This window comes from Arvicanthis niloticus, assembly GCF_011762505.2.
Source record: "Arvicanthis niloticus isolate mArvNil1 chromosome Y unlocalized genomic scaffold, mArvNil1.pat.X SUPER_Y_unloc_2, whole genome shotgun sequence".
NCBI lineage: Eukaryota > Metazoa > Chordata > Mammalia > Rodentia > Muridae > Arvicanthis > Arvicanthis niloticus.
Window position 1 is genome coordinate 4,033,659 of NW_023044979.1, and position 25,719 is coordinate 4,059,377.

The window sequence follows — 25,719 nt, forward strand, 5'->3', positions numbered from 1 at the left end:
CTGCCTCCTGAGTCCTGGGATTAAAGACCTGTGCCACTATTGAATGATCACTATTGGTCATTGACTATATTGATTATTGATAATTGATTAATATTGATTACTCGCAGGGTCAGACCCCCCACCCTCGTCCCATAGAAACCACGCACACAGAATGACCATGGTAACTGATACTAATCAATTATCAATAAACATGCTAAGCAATAATACTAATCAATGACCAGTAATCCATGCTGGTCAATAACTAAAAATGATCAATTACAATGATAATCAATGATTGATAATCAGCAGTCAATGCCAATCAGTAATCAATACCAATTGATATTTTGTTGTTGTTTCATTTCTGGAAAGAGCCCCTCTTTGTTTAGCCTCGGCTTCCCTGTAACTTGGTCTGTAGACTAGGCTAGTCTCAAATGTACAGTGATCCACCTCTCTCTGCCACCACCACTGCCTGGCCAAAGCTAGAATCATTAATAAAAATGATGAGAATCTCAGCCGTTCATAGAGGTGTACAGCTTTAATCCCAGCATTTGAAAGGCAGAGGTGGGCTCTTGCAGGTTCGAGGCCAACCTAGTCTACAAAGTGTGTCCAAGACAGCCAGGAAGCCTGCCCTGCCTGCCTCTGCCACCTCCACAGACAGAGACAGAGAAAGACAGAGAGAGTCTTACAGACAACATTTTCCTAAATTGAGAAAAACTTGAAGCAATTCATCAGGAGACAGGAGGACTGGTGGGCACTGAACTTTTGCTTTTTTCCAAGCATCATTTAAGGGTAAAATTGTTAATTATTTTTCAAAACACTCAATTCTAATAAGAGGACACATGGACATTGGAAACAATTTCTCCCCTTAGAGGACCAAAGGAAGTTTAAAACAATTTCAACAGCCTTGTATGCAGGTCTCAGTAGTCTGTGTAGTAGACTGTGGAAAGATTGGAGAAAACTATAACAGTGGATCCTACAGAAACAAGGAGAGTTGGGGACCAGGATTGTTTACTACACTGTTTGTATTTTACTGAAGATATAAATACAGATACTAGGGAGTCTGACCTTGTCCTTGCTTGCTAAATGTAATGACAGTGGCCATGGATCAAGAGCACAAGAAATTCACAATCCTAATCTGTACCAAATCAATTTCCTTTCATGAGAATAACCAAAACAGAAACCAAAACAAAACTCTAGAACTTGGCAATCAGAGACAATCTCTTAGTTTTAGTCCAACAAGCAGCTGAATACCACCTATAGCTCTAATTTTTGCAGATGTGCTGCCTTTCTCTGATTTTTGAATGTATCATTCACAGGCAGGGTTTGATATAGGTAGATATGCCAACAACAACAACAACCCCCCAAAACCTGTGTTACCTTATGGATTGTCTGGGAATGTATCTTTGGTGAAAGTCTTTCATGGCCACTGGGTGCTCCCTGCCTGGCATAGGCACAGATAGAACCAGATGAGTAACCACCTTCCAAATGAGTAACTGCTGACATGCTTGAAGTTTCTGATGATAACATTGAACAAAAAAGATAGCAGCTCTCATTGTGATTGTTTATATCCTCCCAAGACCAGAGTTTTGCAGCCAGCACTCAGAAGGCAGAGGCAGGCTTGTTTCTGAATTCAAGGTGAGCCTGGTCTACAATGTCAGTTCAAGGACAACTACTTAAAAATCAGCAAAACAAACAAACAAGGGAAAAGAAACAAAAGGTCCCAACTGGAGGAATGAAATCTAAAGCAGGTGTTCTGCCACCACTTCTGCAATTTTGCCTTTATGCATTTTAAATGAGTAAATGTGGTTCTGAGCAGGATGGGCGTTTGTCAAATATTAGTAAAAATCTTAAAAAAGAGAGAGAAACTTATAATGAATCCCAGCTGTGTGCTTACCAGTGACACAGCTCCACCTCCAATTGCCTCCCTCTGGTCTTTTAGAGAAATCTACAGAAATGGTATGAATGTACAGCCATAGTTATTTCTGGAGTCAGACAGGGTTACAGGGATGTTCTTTGGGGGTAGTTAGTTTGGTTGGTTGGTTTGTTTTATTTCTTAAAAATAGATGTTGTAACCATGGAAGAATTTTTGTTATGGCAGGTGGAGTAAGAGAGACTACAGAAAGATTAAAGTATAGAGGAAGAAGCTGGAGAGATATCATAGCAGTTCAAATCACTTGATATTCTTCAAGAGGATCTGGATTTGACTCCCAGTACACCGCTGGGATAGACAAAGTTGTCTTCTGGACTCTGTCCACACCTGACCACCTCATGATCCACCCACCCAATCAATAGGCAAGACATTCAGAGACCTAGGAAACTGTTGCAACAAAGATGTCAGAATCACACAGCCAAACAGAATTACCTACAACCAGATGCCTCAGATATGTTTTCATTTACATAGAAAGAATTGACTCATGAGAAATGATAAGCAAAGTTGTTCACCACAACCACAAAATGACTCTTCACAGCTGTACATACTGACTGAAAACTGACTTCAGTACTTAGGGTAAAAACAAAGATAGATCCCTGTAAGCTCAAGATCACCTTGATCCACACAGCAGGTTCATGACATTCATGTCTGGTAGAGTACACTGACATGCTGTTTTCTTTTTTCTCTTTTAAAGATTTTTAAAGAGGGGTGTGTCACAACAGAAGGGAGAGCCACAGCTTGTCCCACCAGAGCTCCTTTCCAGAAGACAGATATGCCGAACAAAAATGTTCTTCCTGGGACAGCGACCCCTCTGCTCACAGTCGGTCAGACTATGAGCATTCTAGAAGAGGATACTCTTATGATAACACCATGGATACTCTTATGATAATACCATGGAATCACGACATAGGGACAAAGAGAAATGCAGGGAAAGAGACAGAGATACAGATATCGGAAACGGTCCCGGAAATCCCCATCTTTTGACAGAAGTAGCCCAGACTGAGGAGTAACCCCGATTTCTACTCAGGAAGAACCGGTACCGAAGAAGAAGAGGATGGATTAGCTGGATCTGCTGCTCACACACAAGGGGGAGCATATATTCCTCTCACAAAGCTCAGGACAATGCAGGAAGAGATTACAGATAGAAACAGCTTAGCGTACCAGAGGATGAGCTGGAAGGCTCTATATCTAGGTTGGGTATTGGGTTACACTCTGACTGTAAGGGCATCTTGTTATTGATCATTACTAAATATATAAGCCTTTGGATAATCTAAGCATTAGAGTCTCATTTGTACTGAGCTCGTGTGGTTGGTAGGATGGTCTGGGCAATGCCCAGCCTTAAAGAGACAGCGTGAAAGATTGGCAAAGCAGTGTCCCATGCTGGTGTCTCATGGGTGGCAGGGCTGGTGTCTCTAGCTGGCCGTTTCTATCTGAGGCATGCATGTGTCCTCTGGCCACGTGGCTGAGCTAGGCAGAGCTGCTGCAGCTTAGACAGTTGGCTTCATTAGCGGGCATTTTTAAAAAAAAATATTTACTACAACAAAGTAGTAAAGATTTCTGAATTGATTTCTGAAGAAATCAATGATATCATCAACAAGGGCAACATCTCCAACATCAGTATTATTATCCAAGACTTCCTTCAAGAGAACATCGTCAGAGGGAGAGGACTGCTGTCCAGATCTGTTCTGCAAGCACAGAGTGCTTCTCCAATCTTCACTCATGTTTATGCGGCTTTGGTGGTAATCATCAACTCAGAATTCCCAGACTGGAGAGTTAGTCCTCAAGAGACTAATTCTGAATTTTCGGAAAGGATATCGAAGGAACATTAAGCAACTTTTGCATGACTGCTTCCAAACATGTGGCACATTTTATTAACCAGAATGTGGCACATGAGGTTCTGTGCCTGGAGATGCTCCCTTTGCTCTTAGAGAGAACAACAAGAGACAGTGTGGAAGAAGCTATCGGCTTCCTCAAGGACTGTGGTCTCAAATTAACCCAAGTGCCACCAAGGGAAATCAACGCCATCTTTGACTGCCTGAAAAACACTCTATACAAGTCTGTTAGAGGGACAAAAGAGTCCAGTACATGATTGAAGTTGTGGATAGTATGGCTGGAAACACAGAAAGTTCCTCCAGGTGGGAAGTTAGGTGTGCTGACTGCGGCTCATTAAAGGCCTTCTCCACGGTTGCTCGCGGTGGCCCCAATGACACGAGAAAGTCCATGAGTTTCATAGGCTTTAATGGCATGATGGATGATGGTTGAGTCTGGATGTGCACACCCCATAAAAGCCAGGGTGAGCTGGCTTAAATAGGAAAGGGAATAGAGGAGGAACTGGGGAGGAATAACTTGAGCTGTGCCCCCTGGCCTTTAGGTAACTCATGAATATGAAAATCTCGAGGTGGAGGCCTGTTAGTCACACCCTCTACCTGTAGCCTTAGTTGGTGATGCAAAACCTCTCTGGGAGGAGTTACTGAGCCAAACTTGTCTGCAAGGTGCAGGTTAATGAGGATGTGGGCCACATGGAGGAGTCTGGAATCCGGGGGTGTGGGGAGATACATGCCATCTCTCACAGGCCATGTCCTTCAGAGATCATGTTCCTCAGAGTCTCACAGACCATGTCCCTCACAGACCATGTAAGTCACAGGCCATGTCCCTCACAGGCCATGTCTCTCACAGGCCATGTCCCTCACAGACCATGTCCCTCACAGGCCATGTCTCTCAGAGGCCATGTCTCTCACAGACCATGTCCCTCACAGGCCATGTCTCTCAGAGGCCATGTCACTCACAGGCCATGTCCCTCACTGACCATGTCTCTCACAGGCCATGTCCCTCACAGGCCATGTCCCTCACAAGCCATGTCCCTCAAAAGCCATGTCTCTCACAGGCCAAGTCCCTCACAGTCTCACAGTCCATGTCCCTCACAGACCATATCTCTCACAGGCCATGTCTCTCACAGACCATGTCCCTCACAGGCCATGTCTCTCTGAGACCATGTCCATCACAGGCCATGGCCCTCACAGATGATATCTCTCACAGACCACGTCCCTTACAGGCAATGTCCCTCACAGATCATGTCTCTCACAGGCAATGTCTCTCACAAACCATGTCCCTCACAGATGATATCTCTCACAGACCACGTCCCTTACAGGCAATGTCCCTCACAGATCATGTCTCTCACAGGCAATGTCTCTCACAAACCATGTCCCTCACAGTCCATCTCCCTCACAGAGAATGTCCCTCACAGGCCATGTCCCTCACAGACCATGTCCCTCACAGACAATGTCCCTCACAGTCTCACAGACCATGTCCCTCACAGATCATGTCTCTCACAGGTCATGTCCCTCATAGGCCATGTCTCTCACAGTCTCACAGGCCATGGCCCTCACAGACCATGTCTCTCACAGGCCATGGCCCTCACAGGCCATGTCTCTCACAGGCCATGTCTCTCACAGGCCATGTCCTACACAGGCCATGTTTCTCACAAGCCATGTCCCTCAAAAGCCATGTCTCTCACAGGCCAAGTCCCTCACAATCTCACAGGCCATGTTCCTCACAGGCCATATCCCTCACAGGCCATGTCTCTCACAGGCCATGTCCCTCACAGGCCATGTCTCTCACAGGCCATGTCCCTCATAAATCATGTCTCTCACAGGCCATGTCCCCCATAGGCCATGTCTCTCACAGTCTCACAGGGCATGTCCCTAACAGGCCATGTCACTCACAGCCAATATCCCTCACAGACCATGTCCCTCACAGGCCATGTCTCTCACAGACCATGTCCCTCACAGTCCATCTCCCTCACAGAGCATGTCCCTCACAGGCCATGTCCCTCACAGAGCATGTCCCTCACAGGCCATGTCTCTCTGCGACCATGTCCCTCACAGGCCATGTCCCTCACAGGCCATGTCTCTCACAGGCAATGTCTCTCACAGACCATGTCCCTCACAGTCCATCTCCCTCACAGAGCATGTCCCTCATAGGCCATGTCCCTCACAAGCCATGTCCCTCAAAAGCAATGTCTCTCACAGGCCAAGTACCTCACAGTCTCACAGTCCATGTCCCTCACAGGCCATGTCTCTCACAGGCCATGTCCCTCACAGGCCATGTCTCTCACAGACCATGTCCCTCACAGGCCATGTCTCTCACAGGCCATGTCCCTCACAGACCATGTCCCTCACAGGCCATGTCTCTCAGAGGCCATGTCTCTCACAGATCATGTCCCTCACAGGCCATGTCTCTCACAGGCCATGTCTCTCACAGGCCATGTCTCTCACAGGCCATGGCCCTCACAGACCATGGCCCTCACAGGCCATGGCCCTCACAGGTCATGTCTCTCACAGACCATGTCCCTCACAGACCATGTCCCTCACAGACCATGTCCTTCACAGTCTCACAGGCCATGTCTCTAACAAGCCATGTCCATCACAGGCCATGTCTCTCAAAGGCCATGTACCACACAAGCCATGTCTCTCATAGGCCATGTCCCTCACAATCTCATAGACCATGTCCCCCACAATCCATGTTTCTCACAGGCCATGTCTCTCACAGACCATGTCCATCATAGAGCATTTCCCTCACAGGCCATGTCTCTCAGAGGCCATGACCCTCACAGGCCATGTCTCTCACAGGCCATGTCTCTCAGAGGCCATGACCCTCACAGGCCATGTCTCTCACAGGCCATGTCTCTCACAGGCCAAGTCTCTCACAGACCATGTCCCTCAAAAACCATGTCTCTCACAGGCCATGTCCCCCATACGCCATGTCTCTAACAGTCTCACAGGGCATGTCTCTAACAGGCCATGTCTCTCTCACAGGCCACGTTCCTCACAGGCCATGTCTCTCACAGGCCATGTCTCTCACAGACCATGTACTTCACAGACCATGTCCCTCACAGACCATGTCCCTCACAGGCCATGTCTCTCACAGGCTATGTCCTTCACACCTGTTGTGTCTCAGGCTATCTCACACCCAGTGCTGTACTGGGGAGACCAAACCATCTCTTCACAGCCCTACATGAAGTGATGTTACTGTACGGAAGGTTGGATTCAAGGACCACCCTGTTATTCAGGGAGGACTTGATTTAGTGGAAGAGGACGATCAGTTTACACATATGCTCCCCCTGGAGGATGACTACAATCCTGAAGATGCCCTTAACGTTTTCAAGGTGGATCCTCATTTTATGGAGAATGAAGAGAAGTACAAGACTATTAAAAAGAAATCCTGGATGAGGCAGATAGTGATTCAATCACAAAGAAGCTGAAGTAGTGAAGGGGAGGAGGTAGAGGAGGAGGAGAGGAGAAGGAGGGAGGAGGATGGGGGAGGAGGCTGGGGAGGAGTAGGGGGAAGACGAGAAGGAGGAAAGGGAATCACAGCCTAGTCTCGTTCCACCGTACAATCTATCTTGCCATTCAGTCAAGTTTAGCCTTTGAAGAATGTGCACACAAGTTGCTGAAGATGGAGTTGGCCACAACATGACACCTGTGCCCAATGAAGGACCTGTGCACAGTGTGACTGCTGTGCCCAATGAAGGACCCATGCACAGTGTGACTGCTGTGCCCAAGGAAGGACCCATGCACAGTGTGACTGCTGTGCCCAATAAAGGACCCTCGCACAGTGTGACTGCTGTTCCCAAGGAAGGACCCATGCACAGTGTGACTGCTGTGCACAATGAAGGACCCACACACAGTGTGACGGCTGTGCCCACTGAAGGAACCACGCACAGTGTGATTGCTGTGCCCAATAAAGGACCCTCGCACAGTGTGACTGCTGTGCCCAAGGAAGAACCCATGCACAGTGTGACAGCTATGCCCAATGAAAGACCCACACACAGTGTGACAGCTGTGCCCAATGAAGGACCCATGCACAGTGTGACTGCTGTGCCCAAGGAAGGACCCGCACACAGTGTGACAGCTGTGCCCAATGAAGGGCCCGTGCACAGTGTGACTGCTGTGCCCAAGGAAGGACCCATGCACAGTGTGACTGATGTGCCCAATGAAAGGCCCGCTCACAGTGTGCCAGCTTGTCAGCAGGGCAGTTTCACGTGCTGAAAACAGAAGACACAAAATCATGTGAAAGTACCAGGAGCAGCAGGACACCATCATCACTTAGAGACGAAGAAGCTGAGAAATGTGGCTGAGACGCTCGCTCACCTCTTACACACACACTCGCTTCCGTGGACTCATCTCGGATGTGTGAAGCCTAGTGAAGAGACCACGAGGTCGTCCAGCAGGACTTTTGTCATGATCTTCTTCCAGGAACTGTGTGACTACACGGGTCTTCCTAATCTGAACACAAGGCTAAAGGAGGAAACTCTTCCACCATTCTGTGAAGGACTGTGACCCCTGTGACCCTGAGACAACACACGCAACACCCAGTTTGCTGTTAACTTCTTCACAGCCATAGGCCTCGAGGATTTGGCGCTAGAACTTCCAGAACATCTGAAAAATGTTCACTCATCTGTCTGCTGGAAACCAGAGCTGAGCAAAAGAAGCCTTCACATCTTCATCTTCTTCATCATCTTCATCATCTTCATCTTCTTTATCTTCACATTCTATTTCTCCTCCTCCTTCCTCTTTCTCCCCCTTCCTTCCTCCTTCTCCTCTTTCCTCTTCTTCCTCCTCCTCCTTCCTCTCCTTCTTCCTCCCCCTGCCTCCTCCTCCTCCTCCTTCCTCTTCTTCCTCCTCCCCCTCATCCTTGTCCTCCCCCTCCTTCCTCATCCTTCCCCTTCTCCTCCCCCTCCTCCTCCACCTTTTTCCTCCACCTCCTCCTCCCCTTCCTCCTCCACCTCTCCTTCCTCCTTTTCCCCTTCCTTCTTCCCCTAACTTACTCCTTTTCCTCCTTCCTCTTCTTTCTCCTTCCCCTCCTCCTTCTTCCTCCCCCCTCCCTCCTCCTCCTCCTCTTTCCACTTCTTCCTCCTCCCCCTCATCCTTGTCCTCCCCCTCTCTCCTCATCCTTCCCCTTCTCCTCCCCCTCCTCCTCCACCTTCTTTTCCTCCACCTCCTCCTCCCCTTACTCCTCCACCTCTCCTTCCTCCTTTTCCCCTTCTTTCCTCCCCTACCTTACTCCTTTTCCTCCTTCCTCTTCTTTCTCCTTCCCTTCCTCCTCCACCTCCTCCTCCACCTCCTTTTCCTCCACCTCCTCCACTTCCTTCAACTCCTCCTCTCCTTACTCCTCCAACTCCCCTTCCCCCTTCTTCCCCTTCTCCCCCTCCTCCTCCTTCAAACTCCTCCTCCAGTAGTCAGGAATCTGTCTCAGCTAAAAGTACAAAAAAAGAAGAGACAAGGGAAGGCCAGAGGTGAAGAAGCAGATAAGTTAGCCAGGGGCCACCAGGCAGGAGACAGGATGTGAAATGGAGCCAAGGGCCACCAGGCAGGAGACAGGAGGTGAAATGGAGCCAGGGGCCACCAGGCAGGAGACAGGAGGTGAAATGGAGCCAAGGGCCACCAGGCAGGAGACAGGAGGTGAAATGGAGCCAGGGGCCACCAGGCAGGTGACAGGAGGTGAAATGGAGCCAGGGGCCACCAGGCAGGTGACAGGAAGTGAAATGGATCCAGGGGCCACCAGGCAGGAGACAGGAGGTGAAATGGAGCCAGGGTCCACCAGGCAGGTGACAGGAGGTGAAATGGAGCCAGGGTCCACCAGGCAGGTGACAGGAGGTGAAATGGAGCCAGGGCCCACCAGGCAGGTGACAGGAGGTGAAATGGAGCCAGGGGCCACCAGGCAGGTGACAGGACGTGAAATGCAGGCAGGGAGGACAAGGCACCAGGAAGGAAGGACGGACAGAGCTTGGTCTGAAAGATACAGAGCTCAGAAATCAGCAAATGCAGACTGGCAAGATCCCCTAGCGAAGCACATGGAGGACAGATGCCATGAGAATAGGGACAGAGGAGCTGGCAGTGGCCTCTCGACAAGGCTCACACAGAGAGCCACAAGAAAAGCATGGGGAGCCAAATAAGACGGAGACATTCTACTTTTTGGTCAGGCTATATAATGACAAAATACCATGTGTGGAGAAAGTTAATACTTATTTTTGTGTCACTAAATGACCCATGGACGTATACTGAAGATACCACATGCTTTCTAAGGTGCAGCAATATGAAACTTAACAATTTCTTCTAGGACATGGAACTAGTGCTGATCCAGTTCAGGTACAAAGGGGCCTTTGCTGTTCAGAATGTAACCTCAGTGGCTTCGGTCCGTGTCACTTGTTAAATATACTATGTGAATGATTGTGAGAAAGTTCAAATTGGCCCTGACTGAATATGAGCTTCATATATTGGAAAATCAAGTGAATTAGAAATATTCATGATATTCTAAATTCTAATCAAAAGACCCTGAAACTATAGAAGTGGTATCATTTATTTCTTCTTCATTGCATTAGATACAGTTGACTGAATAAATTTGAGAATACACCTTAAAATGTTCATCACGTGAGGTTGTTCATAGCACTGTTGATGCATGGATTTCACTGCAAAATTCTTTCAATATCTTACTGGACAGCAGCACTGAGGCATTAAACAACTCCTTGTCAATAATTGAAACTGCCCTTTTCACCAAGATACAAGTGGGCCCAGTAAGTTTCTTCTATCACCCCATCCCCCACATTGCAGGTTGAACCCAGGGTCTCATTGACTCTGAGAAAAACACTCTGCCAATGACTCACCTGCACACCTTCAATATTTTTTCTTTACATTTTTCCATCAGTAACAAGTATTTTCGAGCTCTGACCAAAAGCCCCTTTTCCCCAAGAGATCATTAACTCTTTCTCCAAATACATGCTGGGTGTCTGTAATACTTATTTTAGGCTCTAGGATGTGAATGTGAAACTGATAATCATTCCTATCCTCCCTGCAGCGCAGAGAAATTGAAGTTTAAGAAAGGCAGTCAATCTGGCTAGGATCACACAGTGAATTATCAGGGGAAGAAAGACCATAACTTTTACAACTTAGAGCGCTGTTGGCAACATTATCTGGATGTTAAAATAGCTATTATTGATTAAAAATAGACAACCTTTAGGTAACCTAATGTTTCAGTGGCAAAGTACAATATATATATATATATATATATATATATATATATATATATATATATATATATGTGTGTGTGTGTGTGTGTGTGTGTGTGTGTGTGTGTGTGTGTGTGTGTGTGTGTGTGTATACGTATACAGAGATATATACGTATATATGTATACATATATAAGTGTGTATATCTATGTATATGTACATGTATATGTATACATACACACATATATGTGTATATACATACATGTATATATATATATATATATATATATATATATATATATATATATATATATATATATATATATATATCTGGACTACTTTATAAGGGCAAAATATCCCATAGATCATGTATCTCCTCCAACTTATCCAAATAAAGGTTAATGAAAGAAATACTGTATTTTTTTTAAATAAGAAAGTAATGGGAAGTGTCTCTATTTTACTAAATAGGATAAAATATATTTCCAGAAGTAAACTTCTGAGTATTTGAAGGGTTAAACTTAATCAGTTTAAGATATAAACTGGATTACTTTTCTTTATCACTACTAGTATCATATATATGTAATTGTATATATAATTCATTCATTTTATCACTACTGGTGGCAAGTATATGTAATTGTATGTATAATTCATTCATTTTTACCACTACTGGTTTCATGTATATGTAATCGTATGTATAATTCATTCTCTCTCTCTTATTTTTATTTTTTTTTTGGTTTTTTGAGACAGGGTTTCTCTGTGTAGCCCTGGCTGTCCTGGAACTCACTCTGTAGACCAGGCTGGCCTCGAACTCAGAAATCTGCCTGCCTCTGGCTCCCAAGTGCTGGGATTAAAAGCATGTGTCATCAATTACTGATCATTATTGGTTATCAATTAATATTGATAATTATTGATTACCATTTATTATTGATTGGCATTGATTATTGATTGTTATTCCATCACCATCATCCTATGCCTCTGCCTCCCAAGTGCTGGGATTAAAAGCATGTGCCATCAATTATTGATCATTATTGGTTATCAATTAGTATTGATAATTATTGACTACCATTTATTGTTTGTTGATTGTTGATTATTGATTGGCATTGATTATTGATCGTTATTCCATCACCGTGATCCCCCTGCCTCTGCCTCCAAAGTGCTGGGATTAAAGGCGTGAGCCACCGCTGCCCAGCTCAATTCATTCATTTTTATCACTACTGGTGTCATGTATATGTAATTATATGCATAATTTATTAATTGTTTTCTGTTTAGAGGCTACACACATGACCACCCTGCCTCGAGTTTCTAAGTATTACAGGTGTGTGTCACCACCACACCTTGTGTGTCTGTGCTTGGAGAAATTATGTTGAGATTCATTACACTCATTACAGGAAGAGTCACAGTTTTTATTTGGGCTGCGCCTCCACGGGCTGCGACATTTGTATCATTTTCTATTTCAGCCCATGTTTGTTCACATCTTACTTCAGAAGTCGTTTCATCAGAAGAAACGGAGAGTGAGGAGAGCAACACACACGCTCCTTTGTCACTTGTTAGTGATCTGTGCGAAAGGATGAAAGTAGTGTGTGTGTGTGTGGGGGGTGTATGTGTGTGTGTATGTGTGTGTGTATGTGTGTGTGTATGTGTGTGTGAATGTGTGTTTAGTGTGTGTGTATGTAGTGTGTGTATGTGTGTGTGTGTGCATGTCTGGTGTATGTGTGTAGTGTGTATATGTGCGTGTGTGTCTCTGTGTGTATGTGTGTATGTGTGTGTATGTATGTCTGTGTGTCTGTGTATGTCTGTGTGTGTATGTGTGTGGTGTGTGTATGTGTGTGTGTGTGTGTCTGTGTATGTCTGTGTGTGTATGTGAGGGTATGTGTGTCTGTGTATGTCTGTGTGTGTATGTGTGTGGTGTGTGTATGTGTGTGTGTGTCTGTGTATGTATGTGTGTGTATGTGTGTCTCTGTGTGTCTGTGTGTGTATGTATGTGTGTCTGTGTGTGTATGTGTGTGGGGTGTGTGTGTGTGTGTGTCTGTGTGTGTGTCTGTGTGTGTGGTCTGTGTGTACTGATTCTTTTAAATGCATTATCTGCTGATTCTCCATAACTAACATGAGTGTTAAGATCCCCGTCCTGAGTATTTGTTACCAGGTACTGAAATGAGCGAGGCGTGGGTAGGGAACATTGCTCCTGTCCATGCAGGGTTCACGTGCCTCCCGTGTGCAGCCTCCTCCGTGTCTTCCCACCCCCTTCCCCTACCCCAACCACCCCTCCCTACCCCCACCCCAACCTCCCCCCTCCCTGCCCCCACCTCCAACCTTCGCCCTCCACTTGAGGCTAGGGAACTTCCATTGACTTGTTGCCTCTGCAGGGGATTCAGATGCCCCACAGGTATCACGGCAGCAGCGCCACATTGGCTGTGCAGGGAGGGGGAGGGGCGGGGAAGAGGGGAGCAGTGGGGTGGAGGGAGCAGTGTGGCTGCTCGAGGGGAGGCAACACTGAGTTTGTCTTCTCTTTCTGCACCCCAGCAGCGGGCAGGGAGCCCTGTGGTTCCTCTTTTGAGGTACCCACCATTGGCGAGGTCAGCAGTCACCCAACGAGAGTCCTGGTCCTACAAAGAAGACCACACAGGAGCCAGCTCATCAGACGGGATGCTGCTGGTGCTGGAGACCAGCAGATTCTTTTTGAGTTCTCTTTTTGAGTAGATGCTACCATTCATTCCTGCGGAGGAACCTTGGGACCAAGAAAAGGAGGTGTGCAGTGGTGGCAGTGAGCAGTAGCAAGGTTAATGTGGTGGGCAGGACAGGCTGCAAGTCTGCAGCCCAGGGTTGGGAGATCCTGGGTGGGCGGGAGAGTGGGCCAGTTAGAGCCAAGCACTTCCTGCTGAGATAGAACAAAAGCCTCATTACTTATCCTCAGCTGTTAAGATACAGGATTCAACCACCTAAGCCGGGAGCTTTTTACCCTCTGAAAGACCCAGAAAGTGTTTATGAGTTTTGAGAAGTTATCATCAGCAGTTCAGTACAGTCAGACAGCTAGAATGTCCCTCAGACTTTAAAGTCATCACCAGAGTCCTACTATGCGCCTCCACCACTACCCTCTCCAGGAAGGGAGGCTCCAGGCATAGTAGAGTTATATGTGTTTGTGTGATTTACTCCATGTATAAACACCTTAGGATGCAATCAGTACCATAACATATCATTCTATGAATCTTAGTATTCCCTGATATATAATACTCTATAACACACAATCCTTATTTGTCCTGTGGAAAATTACTGAGAAAAAACCCTGGAGATTATAAAATTACAAGATTATTATATTCCTCTTTTAAATTAATATCCACTTATGAGTGAGTACATATCATGTTTATCTTCCTGAGTCTGGAGTATCTTGCTCAGGATGATTGTTTTTTGAGTTCCATCCATTTGCCTGAAACTTTCATGATGTCATTGTTTTTATCAGCTGTTTGTGTAAATGTAACTTATGGTCTTTATACATTCTTCTGTTCAGGGACATCTAGATTGTTTCCAGCTTAAGGCCACAAGAGGGCACACCATGACTGACCTGGACACTTCAGGGCATGGTTCATGGCCCTGGGCATGTGTGCAGCAGAGGACTGACTTGTCTGGCCAAAATAGGAGAGGATGCACTTAACCCTTTAGAAACTTGATGCCCCAGGGAAAAGGGAAGCTGGTGGAGGGGAGGTCCTGGTAGGTGGCTGGTTGGGTGGGAGAGAAAACTCTCAGAGGCAGCATGAAAGAAGATGGGGAGAAGACCTCAGGGAAGAGGGACCAGGAAAGCAGGCAACTTTGAAATGTAAATAATTTTTAAAATTTTAATACAAAAAGAAAAAATAAACCTTATTGAAAAAATATACATCTACATTGAGTTTGAAAAAGAGCAGATGGTTTCCTGGCAGAGAAAGTGGCATTAATTCACTACTCTTTGATGTGGCTGCTATGTGTGATGTTAGCTTCTGTGATCTGTAACATGACACACACAGCTACAGCCAATGGCCTGTGTCTCAATCATCTGACCTGACCTAACACTGAAAGTGCATTAGACATATCTACAAATTGGAAATTCAATATTCCTTGGATTATGCTAAAGTTCTTAAATTATATACCTATCAATATAGTTTGTCTTCATTCACCTGACATGAATAAATACATATTGGTAAATTAGAAAACTATTACCCCATCACCATCAGTTTTATTTTTATGTATTTATTTTTTTTTGGTAATGGTGAATCCAGTGTTAGTGATTGGAAGTGATGTTATTAAAACCATGAGCACAATAAGAGTAACTTATATAAAAAGTGGTTAACTTGCCTCCCTGTCCAATTTAAGGAGAAAAAACAACCATGACATTAATGAAACATTGGGTTAAATGTAAGCTGAATACTTCACGGAATCTGTCATGGAGCCTATGGTGGGTCCCAACATAAATTTTATTGTGTGGACACAAACTATTATATATCAAGTACATTGACATAAAATGGACCTTTTCACTTCCAGGACCAGTGGAAATGGTGAAATCACTTAAAGAAATTGAGGAAAGCACAAACAATTGAAAGAAATCAATAAATACCTCAAAGTCAGCTAGGAAAACACAAACAAAAGAGTGGAGAAAACCAACAAATCTTATAAATAAAGCCTAGAAAAACAAACCAAAGCCAGGTGTGGTGGCACACGCCTTTAATCCCAGCACTTGGGAGGCAGAGACAGGCGGATTTCTGAGTTCTATGCCAGCCTGGTCTACAGAGTGAGTTCTAGGACAGCCAGGGCTACACAGAGAAACCTTGTCTCAATAAACCAAAAAAAAAGAAAAAAGAAAAAAAGAAAAACAAACCAAGAGTAGAAGGAAACAAAACTGTTTAAAACCTATAAGTGGAATTAGAAACAATAACAAGAACACAAACTGAGGGAATGATGGAAACAAAAACTTAGGACTGCAAAGAGGAACTACAGAGAGAAATTCACAAACAGAATACAGAGATGGAAGACAAATCTCAAGCATGGAAGATACAATAGAAGAGATGGAAATATCACACAAAGAAAATGTTAAATCTAAAACTTCCTGACATAAAACATACAGAAAATCTAGGACATTGTGAAAGGATAAGACATAAGGATACTAGGACTAGAGGAAGAATATTAGATCAAATTCTCAGAAAATAATGATGACAAAATCTTAGAAGAAAAATTTCCTAACATAATGAGGGAGGTGTCTATCACAGTAAAAGAATCATCAAAACACCAAACAGAATGGACCATAAAATGAAGTCTCCTGTATAATAATCAGAACATCCAGTACAAGGAAAGAATACTAAAAGATACAAAGATCAAAAGCCAAGAAACATATCATGAGGATCTATGAAAACTGCAGATGACCTCCCACTGGATTCTGTAAACATTAGAAGGCCTTGGACATATATGCTGCAGAAACTACAGATGCCCAGATTATTATATGTAGAAAAAAGCTGGCTAGGCAGTGGTGGTGCAGGCCTTTAATCTCAGCACTTGGGTGGCAGAGGCAGGCGGATTTCTGAGTTTGAGGCCAGCCTGGTCTACAGAGGACTTCCAGGACAGCCAGGGCTACACAGAAAAACCCTGTCTCAAGAAACTGAAAAAACAAAAAAAAGCTTAATTGTTATTAATGGAAAAATTAGATACTCCATGCTAAAGTCAAATTTAAATAATATCTATCTACACAAGCAAACTTACACAAAGTTATATACAAAGGATCCAATCCAAGGAAGTAAACAATACACATGAAAACACAGGTAGTAAATAATCTTGTATTATCTGCAAAAGAAAGGAAAGCCCACAAATCCGCCAACACCAGCCCCACGATCAGCAGCAGCAGCAACAACACCACCAACAAAATACAAAGAGTTAACAATCACTGTTCATTGACTCTCTCAGTATAAATGACCACAGTTCACCAATAAAAAGAAAAAGGCTAAAAGAATAGATGATAATAAAATCTCTCCTTCATCTGCAGACAAGAAATATAGCTCAACATCGAGAATAATTCAAGATAAAGGAATGTAAAAAGATATTCCAAGCAGATGGACCAAAGGAACAAGCTGGTGTGGTCATTTTAAAATGTAACAAAATAGACATTAAACAATTAATCAAAAGAATAAGATAAAGACATTACAAATTCTTTAAAGAAAAAAATAATCACCAAATATGACATTTAAAGTTTTAACATCTATGCCTTATATGGTTGCCAACCTTCATTTAAAAAATGATTTAAACCTAAAATCACATAATAACACTCATTCACTTATATTCCAAGATTTCAATACCCCATTCTCACCAGTGGACAAATTCTCCAGACACCCCTTCAAAAAAAAGAAAGAAATATTCCAGCTCACTGACAGCTTGAAGATGAGTCCAGCTGATACTTAGAAAACATTCTACTGACATATAGGAGAATATGCCTTCTGCTCAGCACCTCATGAAACTTCCTTGTAAACTGAACACATATTCAGACACACTGCCAACCGCAATACATACAATATTGAAATAAAACCATGAATCCTATCAGACCACCATGGATTATGGCTGCATATCAACAAAACCATAAAGAACACACAGCTTACAAACTCATGGCAGCTGAACACCACACTATGAATAAAAAATAGCTTAAGACAAACATAGAGGAAGACATTAGAGACTTTCTAGAATTCAATGCAAATGAATATGAAACATGCACAATTTTACAGAATACAAAAAACATGAAACTGGTTCTAAGATGAAGGTTCATAGCACAAAATGCCTAAATGATAAATTTGGAGAGCTCTCATACTGGCAATTTAAGAGCATGCTTTTAATGCTATAACAGAAAGAACTGAGCAATAAAAATAGGATTAGACATCAGTTAATTATCAAGTTGAGGGCTGAAATCAACAAAATAGAAAGAGAAGAATGGAAAGAATTAATGAAACAAGGAGTTGGTCCTTTGAGTGTTTTATTGGATAAGATAATCAAACCCTTATTAAAAGATGGAGAATATCAAAATTAATGAAATCTAAAATGAAAATGAGGACAAAATAATAGACTGTGAAGAAAGCTAAAGAATAGTAATGACATAGTTTTAAAACGCCTGAACTTTATCTAACTGGAATTTCTAAAAATAATGGAAAATTTCCTCAATAGGTTCCTCTTATCAAAGTTAAATCAAACTAAGGGAAACAACTCAAACTGCCTAAACATCTTGAAAAAGAGAAGTCATTACAAGTCTGCCACCAAAAAGAGCCCAGGGCCATGAGTTTCAGGGTAGAATCCTACCCGACCTTCAAAGAGGAGTTCATGAGAATACTCCTCAAAGTACTCAACAATATAGGAAAAGAAGAAACTTTAACCAATTTGTTTTGTGAACCCATGGTTACTCAAATATCCAGTCAATATAAAGAAAGACTCAGTAACCTGAACACATGAATGATTCAAAATGTACAAAAGCCTCTGTAAACCAGTGCTGTACCCAATACATCTATAAAACTTAGTAGATACTGAACAAAAACTGTAGCAAAGGAAGTCTTTCCTACATTATCCTGAGTGCTTATAGTAAATTGAGAATATAGTGCAGGCAACACTTGGATGTGCTCAACCAGCTGTTATTGCTTTATACACATATCTGCTTTAGAGCATGATTTAATGTTCCATTTTCATGAACGATTCATGTTTTTCTTCACGTATAGCCTTTAGAAGGACAAAAGTAGATCCATGACTTCTTTTCATGTGTTCAGGTATCTTGAAAAATATTTTTTCATCTATGATTTATTTTGTCATTGACCTTTAGGGGTCTCAGTAGTAAGGAGGCTTTGTCTCCACAGTGAGTCTTCTAGACCACAGCTTAGAGAATGTGTCCTAAGACTATTTATGAGCACATGGTTTCAACACTACACGTGAATGAATTCAACTCTCTAGCTCTGATGTGCTGTAGCCAGTGCCGAATGAATTTATTAACTAGATATTTATTTAGCATTCAAAGTCATTTGTGAATTTGTTTTGTATTTATAAAATTTATACTTGGAAAATGTTCTTTAATTTTTTAAAACATTTTACTATGTTTTTGTTTTATTTCTCGACCAGTCTTAATGATTTAAAAATAAAAATGTCACCCTCTCTAACAGTTCTGTTTTACAATGATAAGTTTCTGTGTACAACTTTTCTAAGTGTGCAAATAAAATGATACATTTTTTCAAAAAAAATAAATAAAATAAAGACTCAGTAACAAACGAGAATTATAGACCAATTTTCCCTTAAAAACAAATATGTAAAAATATTTAATAAAACAGAATAAAATAAAATAAAATAAAATAGAAACCATGTCCAAAGACCATTCACCATGATCAATGAGGTCGGCTTCTTTCAAGAAGTCCAGGGATGGTTCAACATAATGTGATGAAAGTGTAAGAAAAAAGTTGTAATCTCTTAGATGATGAAAAATTTTCTAACAATATTTAACTTTGTGGGGAAAAAATCTCGCGGGCGACAGTCTCAGGGCGGTCCGGCATCAGGGCATCCTGCGCCACCAGCGGAGGATCCCACATTCATGCAGCTGTCAGTGGGCAGGCCGGCGGCTGCATCGGCAAGGTTCCAGCGTTCCAAAAGCTGGGAATCAGGCGGAGAGACCATGGACACATGGAGTCCGGTTTTCCAAAGCTTTTATTGTTCATGACATGGTGAATGAGTGCAACTGGTACGTGCTTCCCCACGCCAAAAGCCAGGGGAGACCAGTCTTATAGAGAAGGGAGAAAGGGGAGGGAATAACTTAATTAGCTACGCCCCTGGCCTTTTGATAATTCATTAATATTTTAATCTCTGGAGGTGGAGACTTGTTAGTCACACCCTCTACATGTCCTACGTGACTGAAGGTAACAGGTTAAATGGAGTTACCTCGTCCAAGGCCCAACATAACTTCACTATATGATAGAGTTCTTGGAGTGATTAAGGATACAAGGAACATACCTAAACATAATAATGTCACTTTACTGCAAACCTATAGCTGACGTTAAATTATGGAGAGAATTTCTAGTTTATTCCACTAATTCACAAAGAAGAGAAGGTGATCCATTCTCTTTATATCTATTCAAAATAATATCTAAAATTTTAATATTAAATAGTTCTATATTGAATATTTAAATTACAATTTAATGTTAACTAGTCCTTTACTGCAATTTACCATGTAATGTTAACTAGTCCTATATTGCAATTTACAGTTTAATACAAACTAGCCCTATATGGCAATTTACAGTTTAATGTTAACTAGTCCTATATTCCAAGTCCTATGTTGCAATTTACAATTTAATGTTAAATAAGTTAACCTGAAATTTACAATTTAATGTTACATTAACATTATTAATGTTACAATTAATGTAACATTAAATTGTAAATTTAAGGAGGAAGTAAAATTATCTTTATCTGCAGGATAGTAAGCACAAGTGAACTAAAACTTCCCAAAGGCAATTCCCAGAGTTGGTAAAAACTTTCAGCAAAGTTGTTGGATACACAATTAACTAAAAAAGAAAAAGAAAAACCAGTGGCCTTTCATGTAAAAATGAGGTTACCAGTGTAAACAAAACAGACATTGTAAAGTTTAAACTGATGGTTGATGCTTGTCAATTTTTTTTCTACATAATGAATAACCTTTAGAAACTCAATGTGTGTTGGGTAAGATCATACAAATTATTTGTAGTCACAGATTACTTTGATATTATTGAAGGTGGTCAAAAACTACTGTAATATACAAAATCTTTAATAGATTGATTACTTACTAAAGAGTTTAGTCTTCTATAAAGATATCAGAAAGTAGAAGACTTTAACACATCGGCCACGTTTATGGGGTTTCTCCCATTATGACCTTATTTCATGGTTTCTAGGATGACTGCCACATGCAAAGGCTTTACCACCTTGCTTATTCATAGTGTTTCTCCTCAGGATGTATTCTTCTATGTTCATAGATGACTGTGTTGTGAAAAGGTTTTATCTCATTGATAAAATTTGTATGATATGTCTTCAATATGTGTTCTGCTATGTATTCAAATATGTTTATAATATACAAATGTTGAGAAGAAGCCAAGCAGTGGTGGCGCTTGCCTTTACTCCCAGCATTTGGGAGGCAGAGGCAGGCAGATTTCTGAGTTCAAGGCCAACCTGGTCTACAGAGTGAGTTACAGGATAGCCAGGGATACATAGAGAAAACATGTTTTGAAAACAAACAAATGTTGGGAAAAAAGCAAAAGAAACATGCCCTAACTACTCCCTTTTTGTTACCAACCTCCATTTAATCATAAATTCAAACTAAGTTTTAGGTCATAGGGGACCTGTGTACTTAACAATATCTGACCAGCTTTCATCACTCATGTTTTCTTACCTAAAACATAGGACCTGTTCCTAACCATGATTTCTGTTATTCATGTTTTATTCCTCAAAATATAATGCATGTTTCTAACCACAAAAGAACAAATGGCTATGGCTATAATAGTGTAGACCATACAACCTACATTCTGTATCATTTGACATAGAGTAAAACAGAAAAAAAAAACTTGATTGGGAGAAAAATGTAACTGTAACTTGGCACAGGACTTTGTGGTTTTGACTTTTGGAAGCTATACAACTTTCTGGCTCAGGGTGGGGGTGAGGGTGGGTTATTGAAGCTAAGCTTCTGAGTGTAATTTTGTGGCCCTGAATTATCAGCAGTGACTTGATTACAATGAATTCTTATCATTTGCCTTGTCCTGTGGTTGAGTTGTGTTGGATCTCAGTGGACCCCATGACGTAAAGGCTTTAGCACAGTATGTAACCACTGTCCAGTATGAATAGTTTCATAATGATGAAGACTTTAGAGGTGTGCAAAGGATTCATTATAATAAACATATTCATAAGGTTTTTCTCTAGCACACATTCTTTCATGATAATGAAGACTAGAGAATTGTGCAAAGGCTTGACCATATTAAACACACTCACAGGGTTTCCGTCTTAGTGTTTCTATTGATACAAAGAGAAATAATGAACAAGTCAACTTCTATAAAAGCAACAGTTTAATTGGGACTGGCTTATAGTTTCAGAGATTTAGACCTTTTTTTTCATAGCAGGAAGCAAGGCAGGCATGCAAAAAAACATGATGCTGGTGAAGAAGCTGAGAGTTTTGCTTTTTGATCCAAAGGCAGCCAGGAAGAGACTGTCTGCCAGGGAGCTAGTAGGAAGGTCCATTCTGCACTGGGTGGAACTTCAAATCCCACCCCCAAAGTGATGCACTTCCTCCAACAAGGCCATATCTCATAATAACTTCCTCTCACTCCCTGAGCCAAGCATATTTATACTGCCACATTCCACTGCCTGGCCCCCATATGATTGTGCAAACACATGAGTGTATGGAGACCATATTTAAAAATAACATAATACAAAATATAAGGGGTTCAAATTTAAAAGTCTCCATCATCTATAGAAGTCTCATAAATGTTAAAAGTCTAAAGTTCAAAGTCTCTTCTGAGATTCATCCAATCATGTAACTATAATCCCCTATACGTTCATAAATATAGCACATAATATCCATCCAAATTCACAGGAGGCAGGCGGATTTCTGAGTTCGAGGCCAGCCTGGTCTACAGAGTGAGTTCCAGGACAGCCAGAGCTACACAGAGAAACCATGTTCCGAAAAACCAAAAAAAGGACAATAATACAAAATATGTGAGGTTCAAATTAAAAAGTCCTCATCATCTATAGAAGTCTCATAAATGTTAAAAGTTCAATGTCTCTTCTGAGATCATTCCAATTATGTAACTATAATCCCCTACACTTTCAAAAAAAATACCACATAATATCCATCCAAATTCACAGAATATAGGTCACCATTTCTAATCACCACTGTGAGAAAATACTGGTCAAAAAAAGAACAAAAGCAGCAAGGAAATCTCCAAACTCTGCATCTTCATCTCTGATATCAAGTGTTCTTCAGATCTCTAACTCCTTTCTTCCATACTTACTGCAGCACAATTCTTTCTCTTTGGCTGATTATATTTCCTGACAGTAGTTTTCCTGAGAAGGTATCTTATAGCTCGGGAATCTAAAACTCTTGGGGTCTCCAAAGTATCCTCAAAATTACAGCTTCTTGTTCCAGTATCTGGGAACCACAGATGATCTTCTGCCATACTCAAAAGAAGCTGGGTCTTTCCCCAGCTCTTCCCTCTATAGTACACTAGGTTCTGCTTGACTCCACTCAACGGCTGCTGCTGTTCTTTCTGCTCATCCCATGGGACAGACATCTTCAATATGCTGGGTTCTTCTGTGACAAACAGTCTTGACTGCATTCCTCTCATGCTCCCTTCATGGTGCCAAGCCTTAGCTGCACTGCATGAAACACTCATGCCTTAAAATCAGTGCCACCTGGGTGAGTCTTACACAGGACTGAGTCAAGCTGCACAAAAAGGTACAACCTTAGCTACCTCTGGAATACAATGTCTTTCTCCTCTTAGGAAACACCAGAAGATCTTACCTCAGTGATGCTGGTTTCTTCTTCATCATCACTAATTTTTTAACTACAGCCAACCAGCATCAATTGTCTCAGTCGTCCCTTCTATTCTTTCCTCTAAAAGCAGAGCCACATGGACAATGTTCTTGAGTTCTTCTGCTTGCTGGGGCTGGAACCTGGCCCCTTCTATTACTTCATCACCAGCTTTCTAGTTTTCAACAACTTCACTGCCTAAGCTCAGCTGTCCTTGAACATGCTCTGTATATAAACCTTGAAGTCAGAGATCTGCATGGCTCTGTCTTCTGAATGCTGGGTAACACTTTGCCCATACCTAAGGTTTTCATTACCTAAAACTTGTTCTGTACCAGAATGACTTGAATCAGAAATCTGCTTGACTCTGATATTCTTGGATTTAAGGTATGTACCACCATGCCTGGACCTAAGTATATCCTATATCCTTTTAGATTTTCAGTTGAAAACCCAGTATAGCAATAATAATCTGTCAATTGTCAATTGGACACATACTTGCATCTCCTTATGTCCACATAAAAACAATAACCAGGTTATAATAATGCCTAACATTCTACAATTCTCATCCATACAACTTCACATCCATATGTTTAGGTGGAGGGAATCTTGCCATATCACCATTTCTTTAATAACACTGTGTATCTTTGATCACAAGATTTAGCTTCATTCACCTTCCTGATGAGATTTTCTCTTTGAAGCTAACATCTCATAATTTTCCTTTCTAAGATTACTGAGCATGATCAAAACTATCACTGTGAGAGTAAACACAGGCTAAAGGCTATGCTTGGCTTTCCTGAGACTTCCTTTGTCAATGCAATTAACAAAATAAACCTCTTTACCTTTGGATGAGAGCAAAACACAGCAACAGTTTTCAACAAAGCATTACAAAAACTATATAGAAAGTTGAAATTATCCTTAGTACATATGTGTTCTACTAGCATGCCCCATGAAGTTCCACTTAATGCTTGTACAAACCCAAAGTCAAACCCACATTGCTTCCAACAAAAACATGGTCAGGGCTACCAATAAGAATACTTAAGTCTGGGGTACCAACTTCTGTCTTAGATAGAACTTCCACTGCTAAGAAGAGACACTGTGACCAAGGCAACTGTGTTAAAGGCAAATAGTTAATGAGGTCTGTCTTACACATTCAAATGTTTAGTTCATTATCAACATAGCAGGAAGAATAGCAGCATGCAGGCAGCCATGATGCTGGAGGAGCTGAGAGTTTTGCATTTTCATGAGAAGGCATCCAGGAAGAGACTGTCTTCCAGCAAAATAGTAGCAGAGTCTGTTTTGTACTGGTCTGAGCTCCAAGGACCACCACACTAGAATTGTACTTCTTTCAAAACAATAATTTCTACTCCAACAAGTCCAAACATACTAACATTGTCACTTCTTAGGGACAAGCATATTCAAATCATCACAGTTTATTCTTAATATAAATTTGTTCATGCATTTAAATACGATTAGGACATGCAGATGCTTTACCACATAGATTACTTTCAGAAGGTTTCTCTCTAGTATGTGTTGATTTTTGGATTCAGAATTCTGTGGCATGTAAACAAGTCTCCAATTTGAGAACATTCACAAGATTTCTGTCCAATTTGTGGTCCTTTATGTCTTTGGAGACTACAGTGATAGGCAAAGGCTTCCCCATGTTTGTTACATTCAAAAGGTTTCTCTAAAAATTGTGTTACTTGAAGTATTTGGAGAGTACATTGTCATGCAAAGACTTTACCTCATTCATCGAATTCATGCAGCTTCTCTACAGTATGTGTTCTTTTATGTATCAGGCGATGCCTGTGACATGCAAGGGCTTAGCACCTTGATGACACTGAGTCACTCTCTTGAATGTGCTCTATTATGTAGTCACAGATAAAAGTGAATTGTCAGTTTTTCCACAGTGATTACTTTAATGAGGCTTCTCTCCAGTGTGATTTCTTTGTGTACGTGTAAAGAACTATGACATGCAGAGGCTTAACCACATTTTTAATATTCAAGCAGTTTTCTCTCCGGTATGAGATCTCTCCTGTCACTGCAGATGACAGTGACTTGTAAATGCTTTACTACACTGATTATATTCATGAGGTTTCTCTCCTGTTCCTGTTCTTTTATAATAATGGAGATGCTAAAGTTGTGAAAAGTCTTTACCACGTTGATCACATTCATGAGGTTTCTTCCAATATGGGATCTTTTATGTTTTCAAGATTAGTGGGACATGCAAAGGCTTTAGCACAATGATTACATTTATAGTTCTGTCCAATATGGGTTCTTTGATGTTTTTGAGAAAAATCCTT

The 25,719-nt window shown here is 41.9% G+C and overlaps 1 pseudogene; it reads left to right on the top strand.

The window, feature by feature from the left end:
- The first annotated feature begins 2,053 nt into the window (after positions 1–2,053).
- LOC117695991 (pre-mRNA-splicing factor CWC22 homolog) lies at positions 2,054–9,146 on the top strand (annotated as a pseudogene).
- The last annotated feature ends 16,573 nt before the right edge of the window (positions 9,147–25,719 follow it).